The following is an 18,142-nucleotide window of genomic DNA, read 5'->3' as shown; positions in this document are numbered from 1 at the left end:
AGATCAATACTGTCATTTTATATGCATCAGTATGAAAATCCCTTCACATTCCTCCTCAGATCTCACAGGATCATATTACCTCTGAATTATCAACCCTTCTTGAATGAATGAAGAATGATGTTGTCGTGAAAGTCTGTATAACGACAAACTGAAAGTTCTTTGTTCTTTTGAAATGACCTCCACAAAGAAAGCAGCTACACACAACTATAACAGCATTCATTTTTAAAGTTCACATTGTGACTTTCCTATTCAAACCTTTGATTAAACGGGCTGAACAGTTAAAGTACAGTTGTTTGTTTAGCAAAATCTTCAAAAAGCAAATAGATAAAACATCTGTCAACAATACTGTATGCCTACATAAATGCCACATATATTTGTCATGCGAACAAAGAGTATAATGAGTGAGACAACAAGTAAAAACATATTGTTGTACCACAATATGTACAGATGAAACCCATAATCATTCCTCTTTCATTTTTATTTTCAAACATGACCTGCAACAGAAACATCTGATAATGCCAATGAAAGCCAGCAGAGTAAATAACACAACAGTCAGTAAAAACACCATTACATCTACAGAGTGGTAGGAGAACCAGGGCATTCTGTAGGACTCTGTACGCAGGTGAGCAGCACCTTTGTGTCTCATGACAAACTCAATCCAGAAGAGGGCAGTGTCCAGGGGCTCCATTGGCACGTCCCTGTGTAGCCTGGAGAGTCTCTGCATGTTCGTCCTGTAGGATGGCTCATTCAGAACTTCCTGTAAGGCCTGGAAGAATATGTTTCTATCTAGTGTTGCTAAATCCACAACCTTTGCTACACCCTTCACTTTCATTCTAGAAAGATTTTCAGGTTGGTCGAACACCAGAGGAAGGCCTACTATTGGAACACCGTGGTAGATAGCCTCGAAAATCCCATTTGTTCCTTCGTGAGCTACAAACAGTCTTGTCATAGGGTGTCCTAAAATATCATTCTGAGGCATCCAGTCAACTAGTAAGGTGTTGTTGCCCAGAGTAGCTGGCCTATCTCCTTTGTACCTCCAGATTACCTTCTGAGGCAGTTGGGCAAAAACAGCAGCTATCTCATCAGCTATATCATGTGGAAGCTGTCCAATTAAAGTCCCCAAAGACATGATAATGACTCCATTCACCCCAGAACTCTAAACAAACTCCTCCAATTTTGGGGGAAGCGACTTGGCAGGTCTACATTGGAACCCTCCCATATATATAACATTAGGCATGGTGGGACGAGGGAACTCAAACACAAAGTCAACTCTCATGAGCCATAAATCAGCAGCTTGAAACAATGAGAAGTAGTCGACCTCAGGACCAAAGTAACGACTAACCAAAGCTGAATAATGAGGTCCCATTGTCTGTCTGTACAGATACTGCCTGGTTACATAAACAACGATGTTAAGGACTCGCTCAAAAAAATGAATCTTGTCTGTTAACTCTGCAACAGGAAATGGAACATAAGATAGCGGAGAGGGAGCAATAGCAAAATGACCCTCACCACGTATAGTCCATCTAACATTGAAAACAAGGGGCACATTTAAATAGTGCGCCAGCACAACGCCTCCCCCATTAGCTGGGTCTGTCAGAACCAAGTCATACTTGGTTTCTCTAATAGACTGCATCAACTGTTTATTCTCTAACATTTTGATTATCATCTCACACACTTTGCGGTGAATTTCAAAAAACCTGAAAACCTGTCCTTCAACTCCATTTCCAAACTGAAACTAGTCCAAGCAGACTTTCCCTCTCTCTTTATCTGTATTAGTCTTGACACAAATGAGCGAAAGAATTCCTCATCAGCTCCACCTGGAATATCAATTGTGATTGAACTGTAGTGAGGGGAGGTTTCCTTGATGTACCAGCTGTCTGATGGCCGTACTACTGACACACTGTGACCTCTTGAATGCAGCGCTTCAATAATGACCTTCATGTTGACCCAGTGGCTGCCGTCTTGAGGAAACACCAGGACTTTCCCACCATGGACAGCAGGAATTGAGAGTGTCAACATGGTGACAATGAAGATACCAGGGAGACTCATCTTCAATAGCTGATTCACATAAACCTGCATCAAGTTTACCTGAAATATACAAAAATAAGGTCAAATAAAAAATAAAAAATAATGTTATGACATGAGAAGAATTAAAACAGGCTTGATTGTGAAGCTTAATTTTTTTTTACGCTACAAATAAGTCCCTACACTATCCACAATATTCATACTTTAATGTTTAAACAACTTTTCACAACAAAATGTTGATTACATAATACAGTATAATCTTTCATTCTGAGAGAGAAATATTTTTTTCTCCGATATAAATGTCCCTTGAACGTTAGGAAATTGTCAAATTCTGTAGGTTTTGCAGAGATGAAACCTATTTCACATCCTAATGTTAGGCTACATGTTAACATTGTATTATTGTAGCTCCGAATCAACAATCTGTCGTGAGTGTGAACAAACAACGTCACGACAGAATCCATACATGCAGAGCTTTTTTAATTGAAGGCTTACATTCCGGTTTTCATCCAAAGAACAAAGAAATTTAAATTAATGTCCTAGATGTTCTGCAGCCCCCCCCCTATTTTTATCAGCTAAAGGTTGGAGGAACAGAACATAATAGCAGCCCAAATAATAGGCCTATGCTACAAATTAAATGCCATTTTAACACATCTGGTTAGTAGGCTATATAATCAGTTCAATGTCAATAACATAGGCTAATGTTTTCAATCTGATTACATTGATAAAATCACCAATGCCCTGGACATTCTGCCACACTAGGCGAGGCAAAAATAATTACATCTTAGACATCCTTATCAATCAAAGCATGGCACTTTCAAAAGTTACCTTTCCTACCCAGACAGAGGCTCTACTGACGCAGAAAACTGTAAGCTTCAACTGCTGGCTACTCGTCCGTTATACAATGGCTTGCGAAAGTATTCACCCCCTTGGCATTTTTCCTATTTTGTTGCCTTACAACCTGGAATTAAAATTAATTTTTTGCGGAGTTTGTATCATTTGAAGATGCAAAATATTTTTTATTTTGAAACAAACAAGAAATAAGACAAAAAAAACGGAAAACTTGAGCCTGCATAACTATTCACCCCCGAAGTCAATACTTTGTAGAGCCTCCTTTTGCAGCAATTACAACTGCAAGTCTCTTGGGGTATGTCTCTATAAGCTTGGCACATCTAGTCACTGGGATTTTTGCCCATTCTTCAATTCAAAACTGCTCCAGCTCCTTCAAGTTGGATGGGTTCAGCTGGTGTACAGCAATCTTTAAGTCATACATCACACATAAGTCACACATCATTACATTCCAAGATGGCATAGCAGTTCAGACGTCCTTTACCCTCCTCTTGTCGTGTCCCGTGTATATATATATTTACATATTTTTCTTCGCATTATCTTTTACATTTTTTCTTCTAAAACTCAACCTCAAAGCACTCTCCTGCAACCCGCCTCACCAATTTAAAAAAGAAAGTATTATTTACCTCAAATCCGAAATCCACAACAGAAGCTAGCCAGAGGTTAGCCATTTTCACTGGCTAACGTTGGAGTTCAGCTAGCCACGGTTAGCTGTCCTCAGCTATCCATTAGCTCGAAAAGCTATCGCCAGTTTTTGTACAGCGCGACTCGGACCAGAGCACACCGGACCTATTCTCTCTCCTTTCCCCGATTTCTACTGCAGGCTCTGGACATTTACACCTGGATCTTGCAGCTAACTAGCTGCTACCTGAGTTGACTATTGGCAACGTCGGTCCCGGAATTAACACACATTATTCCGGAGCTAGCCAGCTGAAGAGTTCCGTCAGCCACTCGTGGGCTTTTCCTGAGCTAGCCAGCTGAAGTGTCTCCTGGGCTACAATCACCTATCCTGACCCGCTTTACTGCCGATGCGGAACCCCATCGGGCCTTCATGACTGGACCACCGACGTTTTCTGCCCGAGGGAGTTATCCAACTGGCCCCTCCGTCGCGACGTAACCTGATCGCCCATCTGCGGCCCACTAATCGTTAATCGTTAGCTGTCTTATCGGCTGCGATCTGAATAGGTCTATCGGACACTTTTCTTGGGCCACTATAACTAACTATTTTGCCAACTTGGACTGGTCCCCCCTTCCACACGGAACCCCACTAACCCACAGACGGAAACGCACGAGGTGGCTAAAAACAGACCTCCCTCCATCTTCCACCAGCTTGCTACCTATGGCCCGGCTAGCTGTCTGAATCTCACTGGACCCTTTGATCACTCGGCTAAGCATGCCTCTCCTTAATGTCAATATGCAATGTCCATTGCTGTTCTGGTTAGTGTTTATTGGCTTATTTCACTGTAGAGCCTCTAGCCCTGCTCATTATACCTTATCCAACCTCTCAGTTCCTCCACCCACACATGCTATGACATCTTCTGGTTTCAATGATGTTTCTAGAGACAATATCTCTCTCATCATCACTAAATGCCTAGGTCTACCTCCTCTGTATTCACATCACACCATACCTTTGTCTGTACATTATACCTTGAAGCTATTTTATCGCCCCCAGAAACCTGCTCCTTTTTCTCTCTATTCTGGATGTCACAGACGACCAATTCTTATAGCTTTTAGCCGTACCCTCATACTCATTCTTCTCTGCTCCTCTGGGGATGTAGAGGTGAATACAGGCCCTGCAGTGCCTGGCTCCACTCCTACTCCCCAGGCGCTCTCTTTTGATGACTTCTGTAACCGTAATAGCCTTGGTTTCATGCATGTTAACATTAGAAGCCTCCTCCCTAAGTTTGTTTTATTCACTGCTTTAGCACACTCTGCCAACCCGGATGTCCTAGCTGTGTTTGAATCTTGGCTTAGGAAGTCCACCAAAAACTCTGAAATCTTCATCCCTAACTACAACGTTTTCAGACAAGATAGAACGACCAAAGGGGGCGGTGTTGCAATCTACTGCAGAGATAGCCTGCAGAGCTCTGTCCTGCTATCCAGGTCTGTACCCAAACAATTTGAACTTCTACTTTTAAAAATCCACCTCTCCAAAAACAAGTCTCTCACCGTTGCCGCCTGCTATAGACCCCCCTCGGCCCCTAGCTGTGCTCTGGACACCATATGTGAACTGATTGCCCCCCATCTATCTTCAGAGCTTGTGCTACTAGGTGACCTAAACTGGGACATGCTTAACACCACAGCCATCCTACAATCCAAGCTTGATGCCCTCAATCTCACACAAATTATTAATGAACCCACCAGGTACAACCCCAAAGCAGCAAACACTGGCACCCTCATAGATATCATCCTAACCAACTTGCCCTCTAAATACACCTCTGCTGTTTTCAACCAAGATCTCAGTGATCACTGCCTCATTGCCTGCACCCGTAATGGTTCAGCGGTCAAACAACCTCCACTCATCACTGTCAAACGCTCCCTGAAACATTTCAACAAGCAAGCCTTTCTAATCGACCTGGCCCTGGTATCCTGGAAGGATATTGACCTCATCCCGTCAGTAGAGGATGCCTGGTTATTTTTTTTAAATGCCTTCCTCACCATCTTAAATAAGCATGCCCCTTTCAAGAAATTTAGAACCAGGAACAGATATAGCCCTTGGTTCTCCCCAGACCTGACTGCCCTTAACCAACACAATAATATCCTGTGGCGTTCTGCATTAGCATCGAACTGCCCCCGCGATATGCAACTTTTCAGAGAAGTTAGAAACCAATACACACAGGCAGTTAGAAACGCCAAGGCTAGCTTTTTCAAACAGAAATTTGCTTCCTGCAACTCAAACTCAAAAAAGTTCCGGGACACTGTAAAGTCCATGGAGAATAAGAACACCTCCTCCCAACTGCCCACTGCACTGAGGATAAGCCCACTATAATTGAGAATTTCAATAAGCATTTTTCTACGGCTGGCCATGCTTTCCACCTAACTACCCCTACTGCATTCAACAGCACTGCACCCCCCACAGCTACTCGCCCAAGCCTCCCCCATTTCTCCTTCTCCCAAATCCATTCAGCTGATGTTCTGAAAGAGCTGCAAAATCTGGACCCCTACAAATCAGCTGGGCTTGACAATCTGGACCCTTTCTTTCTAAAATTATCTGCCGAAATTATTGCAACCCCTATTACTAGCCTGTTCAACCTCTCTTTCGTGTCGTCTGAGATTCCCATAGATTGGAAAGCAGCTGCTGTCATCCCCCTCTTCAAAGGAGGTGACACTCTTGACCCAAATTGCTACAGACCTATATCCATCCTACCCTGCCTTTCTAAGGTCTTCGAAAGCCAAGTCAACAAACAGATTACCGACCATTTCGAATCCCACCGCACCCTCTCCGCTATGCAATCTGGTTTCAGAGCTGGTCATGTGTGCACCTCAGCCACGCTCAAGGTCCTAAACGACATTGTAACCGCCATCGATAAGAAACAATACTGTGCTGCCTTATTCATTGACCTGGCCAAAGCTTTTGACTCTGTTAATCACCACATCCTCATCGGCAGACTCAGTAGCCTTGGTTTCTCAAACGATTGCGTCGCCTGGTTCACCAACTACTTCTCTGATAGAGTTCAGTGTGTCAAATCGGAGGGCCTGCTGTCCACACCTCTGGCAGTCTCTATGGGGGTACCACAGGGTTCAATTCTTGGGCCAACTCTTTTCTCTGTATACATCAATGATGTCGCTCTTGCTGCTAGTGAATCTCTGATCCACCTCTACGCAGATGACACCATTCTGTATACTTCTGGCCCTTCTTTGGACACTGTGTTAACAACCCTCCAGACGAGCTTCAATGCCATACAACTCTCCTTTCGTGGTCTCCAACTGGTCCTAAATACAAGTAAAACTAAATGCATGCTCTTCAACCGATCGCTGCCTGCACCTGCCCGCCTGTCCGGCATCACTTCTTTGGACGGTTCTGACTTAGAATTTGTGGACAACTACAAATACCTAGGTGTCTGGTTAGACTGTAAACTCTCCTTCCAGACTCAATCATCTCCAATCCAAAGTTAAATCTAGAATTGGCTTCCTATTTCGCAACAAAGCATCCTTCACTCATGCTGCCAAACATACCCTCGTAAAACTGACCATCCTACCAATCCTCGACTTCGGCGATGTCATTTACAAAATAGCCTCCAATACCCTACTCAACAAGCTGGATGCAGTCTATCACTGTGCCATCCGGTTTGTCACCAAAGCCCCATATACTACCCACAACTGCGACCTGTACGCTCTCGTTGGCTGGCCTTCGCTTCATAATCATCGCCAAACACATTGGCTCCAGGTCATCTACAAGACCCTCCTAGGTAAAGTCCCCCCTTATCTCCGCTCACTGGTCACCATAGCAGCACCCACCTGTAGCACACGCTCCAGCAGGTATATCTCTCTGGTCACCCCTAAAGCCAACTCCTCCTTCGGTCGTCTCTCCTTCCAGTTCTCTGCTGCCAATGACTGGAACGAACTACAAAAATCTCTGAAACTGGAAACTCTTATCTCCCTCACTAGCTTTAAGCACCAGCTATCAGAGCAGCTCCCAGATCACTGCACCTGTACATAGCCCATCTATAATTTAGCCCAAACTACTACCTCTTCCCCTACTGTATTTATTTATTTTATTTATTATTTTGCTCCTTTGCACCATATTATTTATATTTTAACTTTGAACTTTCTTCAAATTATAAATCTACCATTCCAGTGTTTTACTTGCTATACTTTATTTACTTTGCCACCATTGTCACGAATCCCACCGAAGGTGGCTCCACTGCCTGCACGGGCGGCGCTCTAAGGTCGTCGTCGCCGGCCTACTAGCCGCCGCTGATCCCTTTTTCCTTTTCGTTTGGTATGTCTTATTGTTTGCACCTGTTCCTCATTTGGTTCTCTTGATTTATGGTTATTTAAGTCTGTGTAGCCTGCCCAGGTTTGTGCGGGATTATTTGTGTCAGAGTGTATTTTGTTATTGGATGTGCTGGCGATCGACTAGTGTTATTTTATGTGCGTGCTGTGTACCTATTTTTCTGGGCACTTCGCATTTCACGCCGGTTGTGTTGGCGTCAACCGTTTTTGTGTTTTACGGAATAAACACATTATTTCCTTACCTCTGCTCTCTGCGCCTGACTCCTACCACCACTCCTAGCATTTACTGACAACCATGGCCTTTTTTGCCTTTACCTCCCTTATCTCACATCATTTGCTCACATTGTATATAGTCTTATTTTTGTCTACTGTATCATTGATTGTATGTTGTTTTACTCCATGTGTAACTCTGTGTTTTTGTATGTTGTCGAACTGCTTTGCTTTATCTTGGCCAGGTCGCAATTGTAAATGAGAACTTGTTCTCAACTTGCCTACCTGGTTAAATAAAGGTGAAATAAAAATAAATAAATAAATACCACAGATTCTCAATTGGGTTAAGGTCGGGGCTTTGACTAGGCCATTCCAAGACATTTAAATGTTTCCCTTTAAACCATTGAAGTGTTGCTTTAGCAGTATGTTAAGGGGTATTGTCCTGCTGGAAGGTGAACCTCTGTCCCAGTCTTAAATCTCTGGAAGACTGAAACAGGTTTCCCTCAAGAATTTCCCTGTATTTTACGCCATCCATCATTCCTTCAATTCTGACCAGATTCCCAGTTCCTGCTGATGAAAAACATCCCACCAGCATGATGCTTCCACCACCATGTTTCACTGTGGGGATGGAGTGCTTGGGGTGATGAGAGGTGTTGAGTTTGTGCCGGAAATAGCGTTTTCCTTGATTGCCAAAAAGCTCAATTTTAGTCTCATCTGACCAGAGTTCCTTCTTCCATATGTTTGGGGAGTCTACAACATGCCTTTTGGCGAACACCAAACGTGTTTAATAATTTTTTTCGTTAAGCAATGGCTTTTTTTCTGGCCACTCTTCCATAAAGCCCAGCTCTGTGGAGTGTACGGCTTTAAGTCTCCGCTGTGGATCTTTGCAGCTCATTCAGGGTTATCTTTGGTCTCTTTGTTGCCTCTCTGATTAATGCCCTCCTTGCCTGGTCCCTGAGTTTTGGTGGGCAGCCCTCTCTTGGCAGGTTTGTTGTGGTGCCATATTCTTTCCATTTGTTTTATAATGGATTTAATGGTGCTTTGTGGGATGTTCAAAGTTTCGGATCTTTTTTTATAACCCAACCCTGATCTTTACTTCTCCACAACTTTTTCCCTGACCTGTTTGGAGAGCTCCTTGGTCTTCATGGTGCCGCTTGCTTGGTGGTGCCCCTTGCTTAGTGGTGTTGCAGACTCTGGGGCCATTCAGAACAGGTGTATATACACTGAGATAATGTGACAGATCATGTGACACTTAGATTGCACACAGGTGGACTTTATTTAACTAATTATGTGACTTTTGAAGGTAATTGGTTGCACCAGATCTTGTTTAGGGGCTTCATAGCAAGGCGTGTCATTCTCCTCACCGGCTGATGGACATTTCTGCACGCTGATAAATTTCACCAGCGAATTTCTTTGGTTTAGAGATTGTGCCTCCTTTCTCATAGTTTTTTAATACATTCTTCCTGATAGTTTGTATCTCTTAGACATGGAAGCAAATTGTTTCAAATCTCTATAGATTACTTTTAGCTAAAATTATATCCACTAGTAGTAGCTAGCTAACATTAATCGTCTTCTTCACACACAAACATGAAAAAAATACAATAATTTAATTGGCAGATTTATTTGTATTAATGTTTCACAGCGGTGTAGTAACCGATCAGGGGCGCAGGAGGACCGCAGCCAATTGTCAAAATTCTGCCCCAATTTCAAGTGCCGCCATAGGCGGCGGGCTAATCTTTCCTAATGGGAGGGCCGACCCTGTATAATGGGGATAGAAATTGTCTGACTTGAGCCTACATGTCAACTGCATGAACTTCACATAAATCATGTGATCAAAGGTCATGCATTTTTACTGCAAGTTTCTGCAGTGGCTCTTCACCAACTTCATCCTGCAGCCATCGCCTCCATTGTGGGAGGCTCTATTGTCAACCAATCATTAGGGTGTTTTTGTTTGATCCACCCAAACGAAATAATGATATTTGAGGCTCCCTTGCACTCTCTAAATTGATTGTATGCCTATAACGTACACATGTGATTTCAGTTTGTGACTGTGGTATGCGGGTTGGAGACATTTTATTTCGACATTATAAAGAAAAACGATTATAAAGGCAACTCTGCCGTGTTGATCTGAGCCTTCTACACAATGCCTTGATTACACCTTTAATGTGCCAAATGGTACGCAGCATCATCTGTATATGTGTGCAACAAAATTTCAACATAACTAATGCACCACACAGAACACACTGAAACTGCCTCTCCAACGCAATGCTTCAAGGCAAACGTGGCGTTCCATTGGAAAGAATGTACTTTGCAATAACACTGTCGGTGTGATCGAGGAGTTACCACAAAAAGATATTGCGTTGTGCGCGATACCAGTTATCATACATGTGTGCATCTGTCCTGTCTTAGCATTTTTATTTAACCTTTATTTAACTAGGCAAGTCAGTTAAGAACAAATTCTTATTTACAATGACGGCCTACCAGACGGAAAAAGGCCTCCTGCGGGGACCGGGGCTGGGATAAAAATAAATGAAGGATAATACAGTAAGGCACTAAAGTAATACTGAAAAAAAACCACAGCAAAGGAATACACCTTTTGGCCTAAATGCATAACATAATATTTGGGGCAAATCCAACACAACACAGTAACTGCCTCCTTATTTTCAAACATGGTGGTGGCTGCAACATAGTATGGGCATACTTGACATCAGCAAATAGGGAGTTTTTCAGTATAAAAAGAAACATTATGGAGCTAAGCACACGCAAAATCCTAGAGGAAAACCTGCTTCAGTCTGCTTTACACCAGCAACTGGGCGAAGAAGTCACCTTTCAGCAGGACAATAACCTAAAACACAAGGCCAGACAGTGAATGTTCCTGAATGGCCAAGTTACAGATTTGGCTTAAATCTGCTTGAAAATCTATGGCAAGTTTTGAAAATGCCAAACATCTTGTGAGAGCTTGAAGGATTTTGAAAATAATAGTGGGCAAATATTGCACAATCAAGGTGTGCAAAGGTCTTAGAGACTTACCCAAGAAGACTCAGAGCTGTAATCGATGCCAAAGGTGTTTCTAACATGTATTAACTCAGGGAGCTGAATACTTATGCAAAGACTATATTTTAGTTATTACATTTTTTTTTCATCTTGAATAAGTTTAAGAGTTTTTCTTCCACTTTGACGTTACAGAGTATTTTGTGTAGATTGTTGACAAAAAATAGCAATTAAATCCATTTCCATCCCACTTTGTAATACAATAAAATGGGAAGAAATCCAAGTGGTATGTAACAGGCGTCGTAACGAGTGGACCAAAATGCAGCGGGTATATTGATCATCTTCTTATTTATTGAAGGAAAAAACACTTAAACAAAATAAACGACGAAAACAGTCCCGTAAGGTGCACAGACTATACAGGAAACAACCACCCACAAACACAAGTGAAAACGAACACACTTAAAAATGGCCTCCAATTAGAGACAATGACAACCAGCTGCCTCTAATTGGAGGTCATTGAAAAACACAACATAGAATTAGAAAACTAGAATAAACATAGAAATAGAAAATATAGAACATAAATCAAAAACCCCGAAACACACAAAACAAACACCCCCTGCCACGCCCTGACCAAACTACAATGACAATTAACTCCTTTACTGGTCAGGACGTGACAGTAACCCCCCCCCCCCCCCCCCAAAAGGTGCAGACCCCGATTGCACCTCAAACACAAAACCCCCACAAAAATAACCCCAAACTTAAAGGGAGGGAAGGGAGGGTGGCCACCGTCAACGACGGCTACAATGCAACACCCCCCACCCAATCCTCCAACTACGGAGGTGGCTCTGGCTCCGGGCTTAGTCCCCATTCTAACCTGCCCACCCCCGCTGAAGGCTCAGGGCTGTAGACTGCTGAAGGCTCTGGGCCGAGGTGCGTCGCTGGAGACCTCGGGCTGAGGTGCGTCGCTGGAGACCTGGGGCCGAGGTGCGTCGCTGGAGACCTTGGGCCGAGGAGCGTCGCTGGAGACTCAGGGCCGAGGAGCGTCGCTGGAGACTCAGGGCTGAGGAGCGACTGTGGGCCGTCTCTGCAGGATCCGGACTGTAGGCCGTCTCTGGCGGTTCCGGACTGTAGGCCGTCTCTGTCGGTTCCGGACTGATGGACATCGCCGGAAGCACTGGATGGGGAACTGTCGCCGGAAGCTCTGGACGGGGAACTGTCGCCGGAAGCTCTGGATGGGGAACTGTCGCCGGAAGCTCTGGACGGGGAACTGTCGCCGGAAGCTTTGGACGGGGAACTGTCACCGGAAGCTCTGGACGGGGAACTGTCGCCGGAAGCTCTGGACGGGGAACTGTCGCCGGAAGCTCTGGATGGGGAACTGTCGCCGGAAGCTCTGGACTGGGACTGCGCACTGAAGGCCTGATGCGTGGGGCTGTCTTAGGAGGCGCCAGACTAGTAACCCGCACCACAGGGCTAGTGCGAGGAGCAGGAACAGGATGTACTGGACTGGGCAGGCGCACTAGAGGCCTGATGCGTGGGGCTGGCTTTCGAGGCGCCAGACTATTGACATGAACCTCAGGGCTAGTGCGAGGAGCAGGAACAGGACGTACTGGACTGGGCAGGCGCACTAGAGGCCTGATGCATGTGACTGGCTTTGGAGGCGCCAGAACAGTAACACGCACCACAGGGCTAGTGCGAGGAGCAGGAACAGGATACACTGGGTCTTGAAAACGCACTGGAGGTCTGGAGCGCACAGCCTGCACAACCCATCCTGGCTGAGTAGTCACTGTAGCCCTTCACGGGCGGAGTGCTGGCACAGGGCGAACTGGGCTGTGCTGAGGAATGATGGCTGCCGTGCGTAGAGCAGGCGCAGGGTTGCCTGGGCCTAGGAGACGCACTGGTGGCCAGATGTGCTGCGCCGGCGCACTTCTCCCTGGCTGGATGCCCACTCTAGCACGGCACTTGCAGGGGGCTGGTATCGACCGCACCGGACTGTGTGTGCGGATGGGCGAGACTGTGCGCACTTCCGCATAGCACTGTGCTCTCCATGCCAAACGCTTCCCATAATAATCACGGGGAGGGCTCAGGGCTAACCCTTGGCCCAGCCAAACTACCTGTGTGCCCCACCCAAAACATGTTTTTGGGGCTGCCTCCTCACCTGAAATGGAGGATATAATCCCTCATACCTCCGTTGTTCTGCCTTAGCTGCCTCCAGTTCCTCCCTCGGTCGCCGGTACTCCCCAGCCTGCCTCTAGGGTCCCTTTCCATCCAATATTTCCTCCCATGTCCACGACTCCAAGTAGCTCTCCTGCTGCTCCTTGCTCCGCTGCTTGGTCCTTCTTTGGTGGGTGGTTCTGTAACAGGCGTCGTAAGGAGTGGACCTAAATGCAGCGGGTATATTGATCATCTTTACTTTATTAAAGAGAAGGAACACTTAAACAAAACAAATGACGAAAACAGTGCCGTAAGATGCAAAAACTATACAGGAAACAACCACCCACAAACACAAGTGAAAACGAACACACTTAAAAATGGCCTCCAATTAGAGACAACGACAACCAGCTGCCTCTAATTGGAGGTCATTGAAAAACACAACATAGAATTAGAAAACTGGAATAAACAAAGAAATAGAAAATATAGAACATAAATTACAAACCCAAAACACACAAAACAAACATCCCCTGCCACGCCCTGACCAAACTACAATGACAATTAACCCCTTTTACTGGTCAGGACGTGACAGTATGAATACTTTTACAAGGCGCTGTATACAGTGACTTCGGAAAGTATTCACACCCCTTGACTTTTTCCAAATTTTGTTACTTTACATCAGGGGCGGGCAATTCCAGTCCTCGAGGGCCTCATTGGTGTCACAGTTTTGCCCCAGCTCCAGCCAACACACCTGACTCCAATAATCATCTAATCATGATCTTCAGTTTAGAATGCAATTTGATTAATCAGCTGTGTTTGCTAGGGATGGAGAAAAAGTGTGACACCAATCAGGCTCTCGAGGACTGGAGTTGCCCACCCCTGCTTTACAGCCTTATTCTAAAATGGATGTCACGTCCTGACCATAGAAAGCTGTTACTTTCTATGGTAGAGTAGGTCAGGGCGTGACAGGTTTAAAAAAAATCTAGTTTAGATTTTCTATGTTGTTATGTTCTAGTTTTTGTATTTCTATGTTGGGCTTTTTTGGAATGATCTCCAATTAGAGGCAGCTGGTCATCATTGTTTCTAATTGGAAATCATACTTAAATAGTTGTTTTTCCAACCTGGGTTTGTGGAAGATTGTTTTTGAGTTAGTGTATGTTTCACCTCTTCGTCACGGTTTGTTGTTTTTGTTCTTTAGGTTATTTTGTATGTATTGCATAGTTTCACAGTTTAATAAAGAAAATGTGGAACGATACACACGCTGCGCTTTGGTCCGTATCCTTCATCATACTACAACCGTGACAATGGATTAAATAAAATAAATCCTCAACAAGCAACACAAAGTACCCCATAATGACTAAGTGAAAACAGCTTTTTAGAAATGTTTGCTAACTTATTAACAATAAAAAACATAAAATAACTTATTCACATAAGTATTCATACCCTTTGCTGTGAGAATCAAATTTAGCTCAGGTGCATCCTATTTCCATTGATCATCCTTGAGATGTTTCTACAACTTTGAGTCCACCTGTGGAAAATTCAATTGATTGGACATGATTTGGAAGACACACACCTGTCTATATAAGGTCCCACAGTTGACAGTGCATGTCAGAGCAAAAACCAAGTCATGAGGTCGAAGGAATTGTCTGTAAAGCTCCGAGACAGGATTGTGTCACGGCACAGATCTGGGGAAGGATACCAAACATTTATTACAGCATTGAAGGTTCCCAAGAACACAGTGGCCTTCATCATTCTTAAATGGATGAAGTTTAGAATCACCAAGACACTTCCTAGAGCTGGCCGTCCGGCCAAACTGAGCAATCGGGGAAGAAGGGCCTTGGTCATGGAGGTGACCAAGAACACGATGGTCGCTCTGACAGAGCTCCAGAGTTCCTCTGTGGAGATGGGAGATACAACAAATTGGAATTCGTAACATATCATACGCTTGCAAACTTGTAAAATATTGGACAAATTCGTAACATATCATCCGAATTGTAATTCGTAATATATCATACGAAATAGATGATGGACATCCACAAATGAATGCATGCCATACAAAACGTAACATATCATACTAAATGGACTGTCTCGGATTTATGTACAGAATAATACAAAATGCTCTGAGACCAGGTTGCAGCCTGGGAAATCCCAGAACTAGTTCAACATCACTGGAACATTGTTAATGTGGAAATCAACCCGTCTGCCTAGGATGACTAAAATGATCCTGAATGAATCGTGAATAATGATGAGTAAGAAAGTTACACAGGGACAAAGATCATACCTCAAGACATGCTAACCTCTCACCATTTCCAATAACAGTGGAGATCAGCATGTCTTAAGGGTATGATCTTGCATAAAGTATGTTATGTTGAACTGGGTGAATAGAATGTGAGTAGGTCATCCAAAATGCTGTAATAGAAATAAAGCCATGAACGTCAACAAAGAAATGTAGCTCCCTAATCTTAAACTGCATCACTGATTGCAAATATAGATCTAACTCATGTTTAATTCTACCCCACATGATCGGGAGAATTGTATGAATTGGAACCTTGCAATATAGATAACATTATGCATGGTGGGAGGGAGGGAGCTTAAACACAAAGTCATCTCTCATGAGCCATAGATCAGCCCCCTGTAATAACGCATAGAAGTCCAAACCTGGTTGGAAAAACTCATCACAAACAGCCTGGTAATGTGGCTGGAGAGTCAACCTGTCCTAAACAGTAAATAGCAAATAGAAAAGCATATTTTTTACTCTCTCTGTGAAAGTCATTTTGTCTGAGTGCCCTGATAAAGTTATTGAAATGTACGACATTGATGATGGCGCAAAAGTTAAATGTCCCTCTCCACTGGTTATCCACCATACATTGTAGACTCAATCATTTGACAGACCTTGTAACCCTGAACAGAAAATCTCTTAATGAGAGTGAGACTTCAATAAACTCATCTGAGTGAATCAATGTTTCTGTGTTTGTGGACTTTCACCTACATGTTGTTTTTAAACTCTCATAAGAATGTTACATATAAACTACATGTTCACTCATTCTCCAATCGAATGTGTTCCCGGATATAAATACTTAGGCATTTGGATTTGTATGGATTTGACATTAAAAGAACAAGTAGATGAGCTGGTTAGGAAGCTAAGATTTAAAGTTGTCTTTTTCTACAGAAACAGATGGTGTCTTTCTCTAAGCAGTAAGAAGCAGATTATTCAGTCAACCTTTTGATCTGTTCTTGATTATGGTGATATTATTTATCAAAGTGCAGCTGCTACTACTCTTCAACCTTTGGATGCCATCTACCATAGTGCACTTGGTTTTGTTACAGGTGACTGTTTTGATATTCATCACTGTATCCTGTATCATAAGGTTGGCTGAACGTTGCTAAAGACCCGTAGATCTCTACATTCCTCCCTTTATGTTTACAAGGCCCTACTTCATAAACTTGCCATCTAACTTTGCTGTTGAAGTATACACACCTGAGTTGCCTAACCTGTTCACAGGATTGGTTAACTGTTGAGGTTCCTAGGGTCTCCAAAGCTAGGTAAATCGGCTTTTAGTTTTAATGCACCAGATTGAATGCACCATTTGCAAATGTATAACGTTTAATACAGAGATTGTTCCTCTCTCTATATCAATTACTTTCTTTATGATTGGCTTTACAAATTCCTCATCCATAGCATCAGGGACAGGTATTGTTATAGAACTGTAGTAGGACGACTCTTGTTTGATGTACCAACTTTTTGTCGTTCGTACCACTGTAATGGTGTGTCCCTGAGGGTGAAGAGCCTTATCAGAATGTCCATGTTTACCCAGTGACTTCCCTCCACGGGAAAGACCAGCAACTTCCCACCATGGCAAACTGAACCACACATAATCAACAGAATTATCAATAGGCACAAGTCATGCTTCCAATGTATGTTATCATTTATCTGAAGTATAAAACAAACAGAGATAGGAAATCATATTCAGTTTGTATGACACGTTGAACGGATTTTTACATATAGTCAGTTAGCTGACTATATATTCTCATGTATGTACAAGCATTTCGCTACACCCGCGATAATATCTGCTAAATATGCGTATGCGACCAATAAATACAATTTGATTTGATACAAATCATGAAAGACCATGAAAGCTGTTCTCAATAGTGCATAATTAATTCTCTATAGGGTTTTGAGAGTTTGAGACAATGAAGATGAAACATTTTACATTACATTTTAGTCATTTAGCAGACGCTCTTATCCAGAGCGACTTACTTATCCAGAGTGCATACATTACATTTCATGCATTTTTTTATGTTTTGTACTGAAACTTTATTCTTCATTTAGATTCACATTTGATACAGTATGTAAACAATATCTCACAATACATTACATCCTTGCCTATGAACATTAACTTAACATAATTATTATTACCTTATTCAGTCTGGAGGTAAGATGTAGTGAAATGTTACTTACATGTCAAATGTATAGCTTACTTTGGCTTCTGTGTGGCATGTTGGTTTATAAGGGCTTAGTCAAGGTCAAAGTACTGCTTTTATGAGAACCTTTCCATTTGTTAAATTTCCCAATGATTTCAGGCTGTTCTGAGGGCAAAAGGAGGGAAATATACTCTCTTTATTCTAAGTGAACAAAAATCTTAGTGAGGCTTCCAAGCAGAGTGCTTTAGAGAAAAGTCAGACAATAGAAACACATCTTCTGCTCTATTCAGACCACCTTGGTTGCCTTATTTATTGCAGATCAATACTGTCATTTTATATGCATCAGTATGAAAATCCCTTCACATTCCTCCTCAGATCTCACAGGATCATATTACCTCTGAAATATCAACCCTTCTTGAATGAATGAAGAATGATGCTGTCGTTAAAGTCTGTATAACGACAAACTGAAAGTTATTTGTTCTTTTGAAATGACCTCCACAATAGATGTGGAAGAAAAAAGAACAAACCAATGAGGGACAAAGTG

At 43.1% G+C, this 18,142-nt stretch overlaps 1 pseudogene; it reads right to left on the bottom strand.

Annotated features, from left to right (window-relative positions):
- LOC123725132 (UDP-glucuronosyltransferase 2A1-like) lies at window positions 1-2,092 on the bottom strand (annotated as a pseudogene).
- Between the last annotated feature and the right edge of the window lie 16,050 nt (window positions 2,093-18,142).

The sequence above is a fragment of the Salmo salar genome, chromosome ssa11 (genome assembly GCF_905237065.1).
Source record: "Salmo salar chromosome ssa11, Ssal_v3.1, whole genome shotgun sequence".
In the NCBI taxonomy this organism is placed as follows: Eukaryota; Metazoa; Chordata; class Actinopteri; order Salmoniformes; family Salmonidae; genus Salmo; species Salmo salar.
Note: the sequence above shows the minus strand (reverse complement) of the source record. Positions and strands in the feature narration are given on the sequence as shown.